At 37.4% G+C, this 17,501-nt stretch overlaps 1 long non-coding RNA gene across 1 annotated transcript in view; it reads left to right on the forward strand.

The window, feature by feature from the left end:
- The first annotated feature begins 4,797 nt into the window (after window positions 1–4,797).
- LOC148126836 (uncharacterized) overlaps window positions 4,798–17,501 on the forward strand; it is a 32,476-nt gene continuing 19,772 nt past the window's right edge. The window contains exons 1-3 of the long non-coding RNA XR_015741620.1: window positions 4,798–6,020; window positions 6,578–6,714; window positions 9,205–9,328. This is a non-coding gene — a long non-coding RNA (uncharacterized LOC148126836). The remainder of the gene's footprint in view (window positions 6,021–6,577; window positions 6,715–9,204; window positions 9,329–17,501) is intronic.

Genomic DNA, 17,501 nt, shown 5'->3' on the forward strand with positions numbered 1-17,501 from the left:
TTACTTTACAAATCTCTCTCTATTTCTAGTAATGCACTGCGATGCTCCACTATCAACTACCCACAAATCATGGACATCTTTACAAATCTCTCTCTATTTCTAGTAATGCACTGCGATGCTCCACTATCAACTACCTACAAATCATGGTTTACAGTTGAATTGCTAGACATAGCTAAATTAACATTCTTCTTAGCCTTCTGGTGATTACCAGTATTCTGTCGTTTGTCCTTTTTACAGAATCTAGCTATATGTCCCCTAGCCCCACAAGAAAAACATTTCCTAACAGTATAGGCAGTGGAAAACAAATCCTCTTCTTGTGGTTGTTTCTCTTTCAGTTGGTCTCTTTCCAGCCATTTTCTTGCCTTTTCTAATAATCATCTGGTTATGTCAGTCAATATCAGTTCAGTTCTGGTCAGGACTTCCAGTGAAGATACATAATCATCATAACTTTCATCCAATGAGGAAAGAATGATATAAACCTGATGCATCTCTGAAAAAATCAGTTCCTTTTCATGTAGCTCTTGAAAAGTTCTTTTCATAAAGTTTAAATGAGCTAACATATCTCCACCTTTCAGAAGACGTGCTCTAAACAGTTTATGTGTAAGATGTAAGTGTGTACCTATGCTATCATGAACATAAATCCTCTTCAAATTCTCCTAACACCTAGCAGCAGACTCTTCTCCATGAATATGGACTAGCTGCCGGTCACTCAGTGTTAGTCCAATTATACAAAGAGCTCATTCGTTGTTCCGTTTAAAGTCAGCTAACTTTTTGGCATCATCCTCATTATTTGGATCCAAAGCATTTACATCTGGTGGATTCTGAACTGCAGCCCATAACACTTCCCTACGCAGAAGTAGACTGTACTTCATACACCAGGAATATATAGTACAACTATTTATGAAAAAATACACACACATCTCAAGTAGAGATCTTTAATAGTTCTGCTGTCTGAAAATATAAAGAAGATTCTTACTGAACAAATAAAATATTTTCCTTTAGGTCTGGAAATCTGCAGTTGTCACTCTGGTTTAATCTAATGCCCATGAGCACAGAGCTAGGGGCTCCTTTCATGTCCCCATTAAGCTGCCCACCAAAGTGGTACCTGTTGAGGTAATTCCCCGTTAGGAGAATGAGTGCATACAGGGAGACATATTTGAGAGTGGTGTTTGAATAATACACACACAGCATACAGATACACTGTACAGTAAATGTAGGAGTTTTTTTTTTTACTTTCAATAAAGGTTTAAGCAAAGTTCAAATACAGTCCAAAGTCATTCACAGGTTAGGCAGTCAGTGTTCAATTCAGGGATAATCCAATAACAAACTCCAGTGTCAAAAACAGTTCAGTAACAGACTTACATCAAATCCAGGAATATCAGTCAATTAGGAGGAACGGCAATATTCTCCAACAGAAGGAAACAGAGACTCACTGAGATTTCTTCTAAGACTAAGACTAAAACAACCCAGGTTTCTGGCTCCATCTTCTGGCCATTTGAGAAACCACACCCAATTACACTTTTAGGATTCTCTTAAAGAGACAGTATTAAAATGTCTATCCTGGTTTATATATTTCCAACCCAAATACCTGTTAGGTGACTTATATTCCTAACAGTACCCATCTATCTACTCATGGTTACCCGCTTTCGAACTTCTGGGTCAGCAGGAGTTGGAGTGAGTGACTGGAGCTCACCCCATCCCATGGCAGCAACTGGGTCTTGAACATGAGCCTCCCAATATCAGCCCAGTGTCCTACCATGTGAGCCACTGCATTCCTCCCCTATCATGCTTAGTAGTATTTATAACCTTATTATCATGGTTCCTCTCAATTTTGCATTGGACAGACTGCACCTAGAACATCTATTCTCTATATACCAGATTGATAAACTGGAGTGTGTCCAAGAGAAAGCCATCAAGATGATAAAGGTCTGGTGGGAAAATGTTATGAGGAATGGTTGGAGATAATGGATATGTTTAGCTAGAGAAGAGAAAACGGCTGACATGTAGAAGAAGGAGCAGAGTTTAACAATTGAGGACAAAATGAGGCTTAAATTGCATAGATTTTGGCTGGACATCAGAGAAAAAACAATCCTAATGGTAGGAGTTGTTCAACATAGGAAAGAACTGCCTTTCAAGATGGTGGCTTCTCCCTTGGTGAAGGTTGTTAATAACAACTGGGTGTTCATTTGTCAGAGATGCTGTAATAGTGGATATCTGCTCTGGACAAGAGGTTGGACTAGATAACTCCAAGATCTCTTTCAAGTTCAACCCTCACATCCTATGCTCATTTTAAAGGGTGGGAATCTGAAGTATAAAACTACTGGTAAATAAGTAAATTAGATGATTAATCTAATTTTGTTCTTAGAGAAAAATAGACATTCATGAAGTTTAGAAGTGCCCTTTGGCATGCCCAACTTGAATAGTTCATTAATGTTTTCATTCCACATTAGCTCTAATTTGGTTACTCCTCTTTTCTTTCTGCTGATTTGCTACCATCTTCTTCTTTTGCTTTCAGCTATCTTTGAAACGATCTTGATATCAAATATCCCAAAGTACCATTTCTTTTTTGTTGTTGTTCGTTACCTCAGTTTATAAAAGTACCATTTCTGAATGATCAAAACTTCTTTACTGTGCCAAACCCCAAGCTGTGACTTTTTTTTTACTTTACATGTTTAAGGACTATGTGGATGAATGTCCATGTGTCCTTGTCTTGTCACCAAGTGTAGCTATGGTGCCATAAATCTTTCTCTCTGCACCTAGGAACAGATACAACATTGAATACTTAATTTGTATGGGCGGCTAATACACTCATGTTAGACATTATATTTCTTGCTTTCCAACTATGCCATCTCCATTATCTATCACATTATTTCGCAGCAGAGATAATGGTGGCTGTGCAACATTTTGGATTTGAGGATTAAAAGGTTCCTTTGTGTGAGTGCTTGTGTGAGTGTGTATGTGAGATTGAATATAGCAATTTGTTAAATAAACTTGTGCCCTTTACCAGGATCACAATTTTGTTTCATTCTCGTATTGTTATGTTTTTCTTTTAAAATTAAGTAGGTAAAGCCTTGAGGAATCTATTTTGTGAAGCATTAACAAATTTAATAAAGGGATGAATAATACAGTTAAAAGTTTTGCATTAAAACAGGTTCTATGAGCCAAAGAGAACAGAATTATTAGCATCATAATAGTCTCAGAATTCTAAAGTTGTGTCATTTCAGACTGCATAAGGATTGTATCTTTAAAATTCACCTTTGCTTAAAAAAAATCCTCTGCAGGAAAAAAACTAAAACTGGAGAAATAGGGCACTGCTTTCTCCTGATACTTTAGTTTTTATGTTAAGGAGTATTTTTATGAGGGAAAGATTCAAGGCTTCCAGGGCGTAGTACAATTCACTTTAACAACTCACCATTCTAACTACGCAAGTAATTTTATTTCCTGCATTCCTACTGTTATTGTATATTGTATTGTTGGAAGTTACGATTATGAAATAAGGATCATTAATATTTTATAGATAAAGGGCTGAGGTAAACAATGATTGATTTAGTCACAATAATCCAGGAAATTCCTGTCTGAGAATTTCAATATAATTTTCTAAGTCAACTTCTTAAAACTCTCAGCCAAATCTATAAATGCTTGCATAGGAACACATTCTGTCTAACTCAGCAGGAATCATTTATTTCTGAATCCATGTGGTGCATAGTATTAGGCCGCAAAGCTATAATCCTTTCCCCCCCACCCCCACTTACCTTGAGAGATTCATTTATAATCACTAGGACTTACTTCAAAATAAAAAATATTATTAATCAGTCCATTAAATTCATTGACCTGAAAGGAAAGATTCTGAGCAGGCTTCAAACCAAACTGGAATTACTCCATTCAAATCATACTGCTAGCTTCATAATAGAATTAATGTTATTTATAAAGACAAAGATAAACTGCAAAATACAAAAATAGGTTATTGGTCTCAATCTCGTCTCTGTTCATTTACTTGCTGAGAGAGGGTTTTTGGCAGAAATTATGTAATATGAATTAGCTATTAATTTCTTTTCCAGTAAAAAAAAAATATTCTAAATGGTTATTGTGTCACTATTTTATTCAAAGGCGTAAGATTGGTTGCTGCTGCCAGTCAAAGAGGCTTAATTATTTCATCGCATTTCAATTTTCAGGAGCAGTTTAGTTCATGACTGCTTCTTATCTATGAATAGAAATATAAAACCAGGGTTGTTAAAGCAGTCAGATTCTTCTTGACATCAGTATATTGGCTGATACAGAGTGCCTTTGAAAGCAAGTTGACCCAGAAGATTAAGCACAAAAAGAAGTATATACTGTTATTCTGGCTGTCAGTTTGCAAAGTCATAGCATGCATTTCCATATTTGGTCAAATAAATTGTCTTGTGGATCAATTCAAGTAAAGCTACACATTTACGGCTTCTCCAGCTGCTGAAACTTGTGTTGGTTGAGGTTTAGGTCCAATTAGCTAAACGGATAAAACCTCTTTTCAAGCAGGCCCACAATTCCCTAGAAATCGACCTTTTGTCATGCTGCATTATGTTAGTGCTCAAACACAAGTTAAGAGAATAACCATGTCCGAATCCAGGTGGTTATGAAAAAAAAACACAGGGCCTACTATTATATGTGACCCAACAGCAATATTTTGGGAATAGGTTCCACCTCGATTCATGTACACATAATTGTCTCACGATGGAAGTGGGAATCCATATATTTTAATTTAAAAGCATATTATAATTTTTTGATAATGTTCTTATTTAAATAATTACCTTTTATCTAAGACTATTGATAGCCTTTATCAATTTGTGGTTTTATTCTATTGTTGTACACCATCACCCACAGTTGCTTTGTGCGAGATGGGTGGCTATATAAATCTGAATAATAAATAAATAGAATGTTCCCATGATGGCATGTCCAAGGATACCAAGAGCAACATTTAGAATACCACAATGACAGCCTTTTCCGTATCCTGTATCAGGGGTATCAAACTAATGGCCACAGGCTGGATGCATCACGTGCAAGCCATGCCCACCCCAGCTCCATGAAGGGTGGGAAAGTTGCAAAACATCACATGATGGCAACGTGAAGCCGTGAGTTTGGCACCTGTGCTATAGATATTGACTACCTGTCCTTTAAAAACATCTGAAGATCTTCATTATAATAAAAATGAGTTAAAAGAACAAATTGAGTTTATTATTAGTGAGTATACTGTAGTTAATGATGGAAATATTTCAAAAGTTAAAAGGAGGTTAAAGTTTAAAAAAGATAATTTCTATACATCTTACATCTGTGCATATGAAGCTTAATTTTTTCAAAACTATCTATAATATCCTTCAAGGGTTTGCATTCAACAGCATCCATAGAATTCACCACTTTCTTCACAATGACAAAAGTAACATTATGAACCCACATTGAAAATCTCACCCTCTAGAGCAGTGGTGGGGAACCTTTTGAGCTTGCCATGTCAAAAAATTGGAAAATTGACTCTGTTGGTGGGTCACTTCTCCCTCCCTCCCCCAACAGAGTAAAAACAATTCTCTACCTTCCCTCATCTAGATCTTGCTGGCTGGGGAATTCTGGCAGTTGAAGTGCACAGATCTTAAAGGTGCCAAGGCAGGACACCCCTTCTCTAGAGACATAGAGAGACAGCTATTTCCATGTCCATCTGGTTATTCCTTATGTCACCTGTCACCTGAGATCGGGCAGGTGCCAATGGAAGAAAAAGCTCCCCCTCTTTTATGGCAAAGACTTCAAAACTGAGCTTTATCCAGGTCATTTTATTAACAGTATTATGGGAAATGGTTGCCCTTCCTTTTGTTACTGGGATGTTTTTCCAACAGCCCTAAACTGGGATTTCATGCGGGAACGGTATTCCAACCTGGCCTATCCTGCTCTAAGAACCCTACTTAATTTGGAGGAATCACTCAAAGCTAAGAGCTGCTTTTTTTCATCAAGGGCACTACAAAGATTCTTGTGGCAGCTGCTCCCCTCTTCATTTTGCTCAGGTAAGAACCTTTTAAAAAACCCTTTCAGCTTTCAAAGTTTAATTGTTTTAAACGGCTGCTTTTCACTGCTGTTTTATGGCCTGTTTTTTATGTTACTAGTCTGTTTTTATGGTAGCTGATGTTGTTCATTGCCCCAGGAACTAATTACTTGAATGGCAGTATTTAAATATGCCACATAAAGGCATATCTTCTTAAGAAAGGAAATGCAGCCTTGGAGAGGGAAGCTTAAGCTCAGCTCTATAATTGTGGTTTATTTCTCTCTTCCCCCAGCTCTGATTTTTTCAGTTCTTTGTGGTGGCTAAATATATATATTTTTATAGTGCAACTTTCACTCCTTTGCAAACGTATAGAATAGAAGAATAACGAATTGTTTTCTGCTTTGAAAATACCTCAGATTTTCAGAAAGCAAGAAGCTCAGATCGGGGAACCACAACAATCTGCAGCATAGCGGTATTAAACACTGATCTGTTCTCAAAAAGGGAATGCTTGGCAGTCATTGTCACTGTTATTCATATGTGAAATTGATGTTTTGGGTTTTTTTTTGTTTTCCTAAACAGATAAGAAACAGATGACTTTTTGCCAGGAGATGAGGAACTCAAAGTACTTACAAGGCTCCAGGGCCATTATCTAACCCTAATTACCCCAACTGGATCCTGCTGTGAAAAGAGTATCAAAATCACGCTCCTGGAAAATGGTAGGCCTTGAAAAAAATTGAGCAATCAACTATAAAAGCCTGATTTCCCAAGTGGGTGTTATAATAAATTTAAAAGCTAACTCATTAATTGGTCTCAGACTGACATGGGAAACTGATTTCCGCAAAGCCATAAATGGAAACAGAACGGACTAAAACAAGAGGTTAGAAAGCAAGTTTTTCCTTCCTCAGCTAAAATTAAGAACAGTTTGTCCCTTGAACCCTCCAAGTTAGTACATATGAAGACAATCAATCCCTTAGATTGAAATTGGTTAAAGTAAATTTATTTCAACTTTTGGTTGAATTGTCTCTAAATTTCTTCCATATGACTGGAAATATATTTTTAGAAATGAGTAAGTAACAGGAAAAACAAGTCTGAGCTCACCATTACAAAGGTTAACATGTTCTTTCAGAGTCACATTGGGATATAATATCTAACAATTTGTTGTTATCTAACTGCTGCTGGAATGTCTCTACATACATTGTAAAAAATAAAATTACAACCTTTGGTTTTTGATATTGACATGTGTGGGTATAGTGCAGGGGTGGGATTCAAATTTTTAACAACCAGTTCTATGGGCATGGCTTAGTTGGTGGGCGTGGCTTGGTGGTCATGTGACTGGGTGGACATGGCTTGGTGGTCATGTTATTGGCTGGGTGTGGCCAACTCAATATCACTCACATTGAGGCATGCATCTCCTCGCCTGGCATTTCATGACTATGGGGATGCTGCAACAGTTGTAAGTGTGAAAAATGGTCATAAGTCACTTTTTTCAGTGCCATTGTAACTTTGAAGGGTCATTCCACACAAGCAAAGTACCAGCAAAGGAGGGGAAAAAAACTCCAGAGAAGTTCCTGAGACAGGAAGTCTAGTCGTGCCAAGAATGTAATAAGGGTTAATGGAGAAGCAATTTCTGAAATGAACACCAGAATGTTTCCTTCCTGCCTTCCTTACAGGATTAGTCCAGTAATTTCTTCCAACAACAGGTTCTCCGAACTGCTTAGAATGTTAACAACCGGTTCTAGCGAATAAGTGCGAACTGGTAGAATCCCACCCTTGGTATAGTGCCATTGCAGAAAAAAAAATTAGTACTTAGTCATGACAAGGAAGAACTAAAATATTTACTTTTTTAAAGTTAGGACACATAGCTTTATGTTGGGAAATCTTTAAAAAATCAAATGAGCTTTCTTTTTAATAGCATGGTAAGAGCGCCAATATTTTAATGGTGTCTTTTCTGTGACATTTTTATACTTCAGGTTTGGATTTAGTGTGTAAAATGTTAAAGGTTAATAAAAATATGTATTTAAAAAGAAAAGAGCAAGCAAGAACAGTCCTTTCTAATTTGAAGCAGAATATTCCTAGGGAGGGAAGAAGAAAGGGAGGGTGGAAGGAAATAATAATCGTGCAAATATTATATACATTGTTAATTTGTTTGATAATCTAAGTTTACTGATTACACAGAGAAAAATATTTTTTGGTTAGAGATCTTATTAACATCTTATTCCAAGTTTACTTTTAAGGTAATTCTACAGTTGACTATAATTCATTCAGTTTGCCACTGTCTATATTGATTGATTGACAAGGGTTCTGTAGTGCAGTGGTGTCAATACTACCCAACTCACACTGTTAATAATCTTGACATGTCAGAAATAATCCACCTGATATTGGCCCATAGCTATCAATCTAATTCAGCCCTTAGTTTGAAAAGGTTGTTTGGTTAAAAAAAAACAAGGATGGTGATGGTGGCCAGATTTCCCTGTAGAGAGATATTTTATTTAATTTCTTCAAGTGTGCGTATGTGTATTTATCTTCAATTCTTCCCTTTATTCTTTAAATGGGAAAGTGGCCAGGGTTAGAAACTCCCATGCCATTTTTGATATCCTTCCTTCCTTCTAGATAGTTAACTCTCCAGATTTTCTCCAGAGAAGTGCTCTCTACAAAGAGGTTCAAAACCAAGACTACACAAATGCTTCCACATACAATTTTGCAGACTTCCCGGCTCCATGTCTTCAGAGAGAAGGGAAGCAGGCTAGCTGCTTGTTTAAGAACAAGAGAAGCGTGAATCTCTCAAACTGGATTGTTGCTGTTGTTTTTTACTGTATGCTGTCTCAAATCAGGGTTCTGACAAAACTTTTCAAGCATATCCCTTTTATAGAAAACTCATCACTGCTATTTTTTTTAAAAAAAGTCTGAACTCATGTTTCTTTGAAAATTTGGACAATATCCTTTTACCTGAATGTTGTACATAAGATTTCTCTATCTGATTTTGGAGAAGGAAACACATACTATTCTTCCAAAATCATATTCTGTTATTTGCAAATAGGGCATAAAATTACCCAGAACAAAGTTTTCTAATAAAAAAGTTTTGCCAAAATGAAAAGGATGCTGAAACGTCAATATACAATGAATTCCGCTTATATTTTGGCAACTTGGGAGCTTGTCACACAGAATCAATAGACTTTTTTGTCTCCTGTGTTGTCATTGATGCTCAGCAAAATTGGCTGAAGACACATTCCCTGCTCTTTTCATTGGAATGACTGAACCGTCTGCCTGTACCTGCCAAAGTAGGAAAATGCCAAAGAAGACTCAAGAGCTGTTCTGCTACTGGAGCCAAAGGTAAATAAAGCCAAAGGAAATTATGATGAGGTTTATTATAATTGATCAGATTACAAGTTCAAAAGATATGCTGCAAATGAGACTTAATGAATGATTTAAGAGCGAGTATTAAGCAAAAATATCATAAAATATTCTGCTTACACATTGCCAAAATTCTTAACCACATGGGGGAAAATAGTTAAATGTCATATTTAATCTATATATTTTCTGTGATTGCTATATTTGTCCGGTTGTGCCTTGCCCTCATTTTACTATTTAATTCAGCTACACTCTATACCACAATGTTTTTTTCAATAAATACGATGAATGCTGTGTTTATGAAGATGATCCCCTTACATAAAACTAGGTCACCAGAGCCTCTTCTTCTTTCCACATTCTCCTCTCTGTCATTCCCCACAGGGCTGTGCTGCTGATAAGAAAAAATAATAAATACAATAGGTGTTGAACATGAGGAACACATCTTTTTTTCTTTTAAAACTTTTAAACCACACAGAATTCTATTTATTAAATTTGCATCTGAAAAAGTATAACATTGGGAAAGTAGAGTACCTCCCTACCTCCCTACATATAGTCTTCAATGGTTGCATGGATATTATAGAGAATATTGCATTAAAAATTGTGAGAACTCTCTCTCTCTGTCTGTCTTACACACACACACACACACACACACACACAAACAAACAAAAGCTTTTAGCATTTCAGGGTGTGAACTATACAAGTTCAAAAGAAGTATTTTTTCCTTCTTTACCTGCATTCATACAAGCTTGGAAGACATTTATTTAAAACTGCCAGATGCTAGTCCTTGACTGATATTCTTTGAGCTTGGAAGTTTGGTAACCAGTTGAGGATAGTCACTACTTGGATGAAAGTTCACCTCAAATCTTCAGGGCTAAATGCTGGGGTGGGGGAGGGGAGGTGGATTCCAAAAAAGAAGGCAATGACAAAACACACCGACTATTATGAAAAATTCTGCATTGATTTGTATGTCCATGAAATCACCAGGAGTTGTTTTTAGGTAGGATTTTTTTTTTCTTATTTGGAATTATATTGATTTCATGTAGCTTTCTGTGTATTTTTGAAATGGGTGATGAACATGCTTTTTCCATCTTGATTTCTTAAGCTCTTGATCTGCTTATTTACACAGATCACATTACCAATCTCAGAGTTTTCACATGACACCTTTTCATCATGAAAGAGATGACACATTGTCTTTTGCAGATATAATACATTAGGAGAGAGCCAATTTATATAGTGGTTGAGGCATCAGGCTAGAAACTAGGAGACTCTGAGCTGTAGTGCCCCCTAAGCCACAAAGACAGCTGGGTGACCTTGGTCTAATCACTTTCTTCAGCCCTAGGAAGGAGGCAGGGACAAACACTTCTGAAAAACACTTTTCTAAGAAAACAGCAAGGATTTGTCCAGGCAGTTTCTGAGAGTCAACATGACTGAACAGAAGGTGAAAAAACAAATATTAGGTGATGGCAAGCATATCGCCATTTTTGTGTGTCGCCACAAGCAGTTTTGTCTCCTTGAATCCTGATTGGTGCATTGCAACCATATAATTGGCATAAGCATTTTGGATTTTTACATGTGCGTGGAAGCCATTTGGTTTGTAGGTGCAAGAAACATGAAATGTGAGGAAGTACTTTTAGAATGTTACCTTTAAGCTCACATGTCCCATCTAGTGTTTTATAAAGAAGATATCTCTGTTTGTGTGTCCATGTGTGTGTGAAACTGAACAACAGAAACATTGTATAGTACCTTTTCAGACTTGTATACAAAACAAATCTTGTTTTCCATTCTTGGCTTTTTCAAGAAGCTTAAGAATTAAAATTCTGGGAAGTTGCTTTGTTTCTTGGAACAAGAAACTGAAAGAATTTATAGTACACTCAAAACTTTCCAGGATGGGTGGTGGAATAATGCTGCTCTGTCACTATCTAAAATCCAAATATTTTTCCATGTTTTCACAGCAGTGAATTTTTCCACCTTTCAACATCTCACTGCAAAAATTCAGCAAATATATAGTGTGCTGTTTGGAGATACATTCTAGAGAAGAAAAATACGAATTGCATTTTTTAAATAATAATCATTTTCATTAAATTAAAAGCTAAAATGATTATTTTATTGAGAGATTATGAGCACTGATTTAAAGAGGTGTCTCAAGACCATTCTTTGGCTTGTGAGCTGATTTTCTGCATGCTAATGACTAAGGACATGCTCAAGAGAAGAGGATTTACACTGCCTTGGTTAGGAAGTTCATAGTAGTTACTATGAGATAATGCAATTGGGACTTGCAACAAGACACTACAATGCAAAATGGTCCAGTTAAAGGTACCAGCTAGTCAGCCAGCCATGCCTTCCTCAGGATGTCCAGTGTATCGGTTTTCACCATCCTAGTTTTCATCTTTTATCAGCCACCATCCCACTTCCCTTGAGAACACTCACTCCTTCTTGGACTACCTAGGGAAGGTGAGGGGGGGACAGGTTTGTGCTTGACAGTCTCCTGAATATATTTCATTTTTTCCTATAAATGTTGTTGTACTCTCCTTCCTCCTACTACACTTTTTCTGGGATGGAGCTTAAATGGCATATAGATGGTGTCATTTATCTCCCAAAGATTCAGGCTTGCAGAACTTTGAATTTCTGCAATAAACCTGTAATGTTTCTTTTGTTGTTGTTGTTGATAGCATGGATGGGCAAGCTTTGGATGGTGTACTGTCCCACTCACTCACACATACACATAACAATAGTTTAGCAGGTTTATTAATATTCCCCAGCATTCCCTTCACTGAAAACTCAGAGCAGTCCCAATTAAGTCCAGCCAAAAGCAGACCAACATTAATCCACTGAGCAATGGCCAATGAGTTCACAAGGCACCTGAAAGTTTCCCAAACAAGACAAATCCACCAGGCAAAATTAAATTCACAATATAAGAGGATTCACAAGGCACGATCAAGTCAGGCACGGTATTAATGGAAAGCAAGGCAGAAATCACAACAATCAGGAAACACACTGATAGGAAATGAACACATTGTTCCCAGCATCATCTCAATTTGTCTGTTGAGCTAAATCGACAGCTACTCAAGAGGGATGAGGCTGCCTCCTCATGAGTAATTTGGCTGACCTTCACTGTTCCTGCCATTTCTCTGCCTTATATGTTCTCCGATCAGGTGCAGAAAGCAGTTCTTCTTCCTCCTCACTGACTGGCTGCAGCTGCATACTTTCCCCACCTGAAGCGTCAGGGCTGTCTTGCTGCAACTGTGCTTCTATCAGTCCTTCTCAAACAACTGCTTGGAGCCATTGACCAAATCCCTCCAGACATGCCCAGAACTGGTTTATCCTCCTTTGAACTGACATTTGCAACCATATCTGTGGACACATCTGGGGGAATCATCACAGATGGCCAAAAATAACATTTAGCATTTTAATGGACAGGGCAATAATACAGCATGGACTCAAGATGTGTTGTACATAAGGATTTTTGCAGATGTGGGAATTTGAGGAGCAATGGCTATTCTTAAGAGGGCTCAGCTAACTTAGCCCTCAAAAGCTAAAAACATTATAATGGATTCAGAGTACAGATTGTATGTCTCTGGTCTATAGGATGGAAGATCTTAACCTTCACTTTGAGGACATTTTCATGAATATGCATAGAAATGTTTGTTTTTAGCATTGAAAAGACACCGAATCCCTGGCATACGAGAACTGTAAAAATTTTCAGTGACATACACACACACACATCCTGAACATTTTACTGAGACATTCCATTATTAGTACCTTTTTTCTCTAAGCAATATATATTCATATGAATGAACATAAACATGAAAATGTGGATAAAATTAGGCACCTTTTAAAAATGTATAAACTAGGATCTCTTAAACACAGAGAGAATTTAAAGGCAAAGACTGGTGGAATGCATTAGAACAGGGGTCCCCATTCCCTGGTCCACAGCCCAATACTGGTTGGCGGTCCACTGGGAACCAGGCCACAAAAGCTGCAGGTGAGCTCCATTTGCACCACACCATCTCCTCCCCCCACCCCGGCTGCTGCAAGCTGTGAAATATCTCTTCCATTTATTCATCCACTTAGGAGAACCATAGTAACATAATAGATATCAGCAGAGCTTGGGCCAGTCCACCTAATGAGATTCTCTTAAGTGCATAGTGAGAAAAATAAAAGTATTTTGGATCATGGACTAGAAATGAAATGTCCAGAAGGATTAGTGGCCCTAGTTCAGATATTAGTTCAGATATCCCTGATTACCAAATGTTTAAGGTGGTTATTTCATCACTCCCTTTTTGGTGTTTTCAGAGGTTTCTTTTCTCAATCAATGGTTGAAAGGTAAGATGCATAACTGCTGATGGAACAGCTCAGGAGTTTTAGGTTCTGTCATCATTTGGGAGGGGGGACGGGACGAGGGACAAAAGGATGTTTTTTTCTTTGCAGACCATAGGAATGAGCCCTGCCTTGCCAAGGTAGGTGATGTCTAATGCATAGAGGCATCTTTTCAGCAATGAAATTTCTTGTACAAGTATTCTTGTAAAATCTTCATAAATTTCATTAATAATATAGGGATCAAGCTCAGACAGAAGCCAGCATGTGCACAGCATTGCATTAGAACTCTCCTTCAGATCACTTCCACCCTTTGTGGAACCCTCCAGATTCTCAGAAAAACTTAAGAGATAATCCAACAATCTTTTTTTACCTCTGTTACTTGAAATATCAACAATGAAAGGTGGAAATCATGGGCCTCCCTGCTTCTTAGGTTGTCATGGGTTCTGCTACAACAAAAATCCTCTCTCATCCAGGAAGGATGGCAAACTGAAGGACAAGAAATAAAAGAAAACTGAGTATCTTGGTATTTGAATGGCTCTTTCCAGTCTGAAGAAAAGGTGAGAACTGACAAAATTCTTGTGATTGCAATTTTATTTGAGCAATGGAGGAGAAGTTGCAATCAAGGTAGTATTTTCTGATCCTTCAGAGTTGGAAGGAAGCTGGAAAGACAAACAAAGTAAGAATTGTACCCAATGGGGAGGGGGAGGAGGAGAAGGCAGCTTCATAGCATTTCATCAGAAAATAAATCAATTTAATTCTCCAGTACTAATGATATTATGGGAACACAACACCCAAAGCTGCTTTCAGAGTAGCATGGCATCCTCAGGTGAAAGTACTCTCAGTGTAGATATTCTCACAGAATGTGTGAATGTAGGTATATATAAGATATCAACAATATGACTTCAAAGGAATGGGGCTCATCTTCACTTCTTGGGTAGTTAAAGTATTTTTTGTAATGCTTACACAGAGCTTATCTTTGGTTTGTTTACATAGTCTTCAGCCATTCTACTATCTCTTAGTTCAGGATTAGAACTTTGGATTCCTTAAATTGAATTCCATTCAGATTTGTCCAAGGCACTAATTATATAGTTCCAAAGTTATGTTTTTCTTTGTACTCACTCATTCAAAATATATGTTTTTCCTCACTTATAATTTATTTCAGTTGGAATTACTCCATACTAGCTTATAAAACACTTATCTGAAAATAATTCCAAAAATAATAATAATAATAAACCCTGAACAGAACGCTCAAGAGGATTTTAACACATCTCCAGAAGATGTGTAGGCTTGATCTTGGCAAACCAACAAGGAAAGAATGTTCCAAAGTTCTAATTTATTTAATTTGAACTAGCTCCATTTTTTAGCCACTTTTCATTGCCAAAGTGTTCCCGAGGTGGCTTCCAAGCCTAACAAAAATGATGCAATAAAAATTTCCATAGTTATTTCACTGAAAACTAACGTGACAAAATAATTAGGAAAAGGATCTAAATGAGAGACATTCGAGTTATACAGTCATGTAATCACCTGATCTCCACCCCCCTCCTGGAAAATAGAAATAATACCAGACTTAGCTCACAATATTGTTAGATATAATTCCAAGAAATTCCCAAGAAATTCCAGAGAACAGATTTATTAAGGGAAAGAATCTTTGGTCCAGGTGCTTTATGATGGCATCCCAGATATAAATTACCATTTTGCTTAAAAATTCAGCAGAACAAAGGCAATTTATTTATCCAAAGTTTAGGTGAGATTACAGTAGGAATACCTACCTCTTAAATCAAGAGTTATTCATTCCTTTTGCCAGGAAAATTTTAGAACCTAGTTAAATAGAAAGTTTACTGAGGGACTTGAGAAAAATGATTAGCAACACTAAAATTTACATGACATTTTGTAGGGAAAGAAGTCTTATCGAAATGTGCAGAATAAATATAGGCTAATCTGTTTGCAGCATTATCAGGTTGGTGCATACATAGGCAAGCATCAGGCAAATGTTGTCCTCTTTTAAAACTGCCTACAGTTCCAGCTCATAGTCAGCTGGCCACAACGAGAGGTTTTGGTGGGGGAAGGTGAAGTCAGGCTATTTTTAAACTCAAGGATAGGGCACACTGGCATGTGTTGGATTTACCCTGCTGGGTTTTTTTTTTTTCAGTTAAACTCGGTGAGCTTAGCTTCTTGTGCCAACTGTCCGTTGCAGAACACAAATGCTTGGATTTCATCTGCTGTGCTGCCTGACATGTCTCGTTGCTTATGTGAGTGAGGCTGCTGTGTGCCAAGAAAAGTTTGGACATCGTGCTCCTAAAACACTATGTCTCTCTTTATTTAGCTCCGTATGAAAGCATTCAAATGGTTTGATAGTCACATGATGGAAGCTTTATGAAGTGTATGCAGGGACATATTGAATTGGTGTGGCAGAGGGCATTGTTCAAGCGATTCACGTTTCATTGCCCTACTCTGGGTAAAAGCTAACTTTGATTGGCAACTTGAGTAGGAAAGGAACATTCCTGCCTTGTAATAGTCAAGCCACCATAACCGTTGTTAAAATCTTATGTTAAAAATCACGGTACAGACAAGGCACAACAGGGAAAGATCCATTTTCTACATTGCAGATACAGATAATCAGATAATCAGAGTTGGAAGGGACCTTGTAGGTCATCTAGTCCAAGCGGGAGACCCTACACCATTTCTGACAAATGGCAGTCCAATCTCTTCTTGAAAGTCTCAAGTGATGGCGCTCCCACAACTTCCCAGGGCAAGCTGTCCCATTGGTTGATTGTTCTCACTGTCAGAAAGTTTCTCCTTATTTCCAGGTTAAATCTCTCCTTGTTCAGTTTCCATCCATTATTCCTTGTCTGGCCTACAGGCACTTTAGAAAATAGTTTGACCCCTTCCTCCCTGTGGCAGCCCCTCAAATATTGGAAGACTGCTATCATGTCTTCCCTGGTCCTTCTCTTTACTAGACTAGCCAAGCCCAGTTACATTTCAGTTCTCAAAAATATAAATACTGCATATTAGAAGAACTGCATATTAATTTGAGAATGCAAATTTGCAAAGCTAGGGTCAATGCGTGAACATAATAAAATTCACAAGCTTGGAGTATTGAGTAATAAATGTGAATGGCATTTCTACTCCCTGGAACACTTTTTACCCTCTCAAATACTCAGTCTGGTGTATATTAGTTTCCAAAGTTCAGCTGAGGAACAGAATGCCTCAAAGAAAACTCCTTATGCAAGTAAACTATGAGTGAGTGAACAACTTAAAGTTGCTACTGTGTACCTTCTTTTGGCTCATACTGATTCCCCTCCCATCTGTTTGAATTTGATTGGTGGATGGCTGAGTGTAAATAAACAATCCTGTACCGTTTTAAATGGAAGTAAGTTTTGAAGTAGCATTTCTGAGTGAGATTGGATTAATGCTTTTATAAAAATTGTCTCCAGCATTTAATCCCTAGTGCTGAATTATTTTAGTTTTTTTCTCCACAAACATTTTACTAACCCACCCATAATTTAATAGCTAAGAGCAGAACAATTAACAATGACCTAACCTTTAAGGAAACAATGAAAAGCTTTCATGGTATGATACATTTTTTAACACATACTTCTTACCTCCTGTTATGCCTTCTCTGATTTGGTGTTTCCTGCTTTGAAAGTAAAACTGTTTTTTGTTGGAATTTTCAGTCAACTAGCCCAGTGGATTGGTAATTCTGGGAATTGTCTCAATGCAACTAGGAGGCATTGTGGTGGGAAACTTTCTTAAAATGCAGATTTGGTTCTTCAGCAAATATTTAGCTGCACCAGCTATGTTGCCAAACCTCCAGATTACACAACACACACACACACAC

The sequence above is a fragment of the Pseudonaja textilis genome, chromosome 2 (genome assembly GCF_049901715.1).
Source record: "Pseudonaja textilis isolate UNSWEBS1 chromosome 2, rPseTex1.2, whole genome shotgun sequence".
Lineage (NCBI taxonomy): Eukaryota > Metazoa > Chordata > Lepidosauria > Squamata > Elapidae > Pseudonaja > Pseudonaja textilis.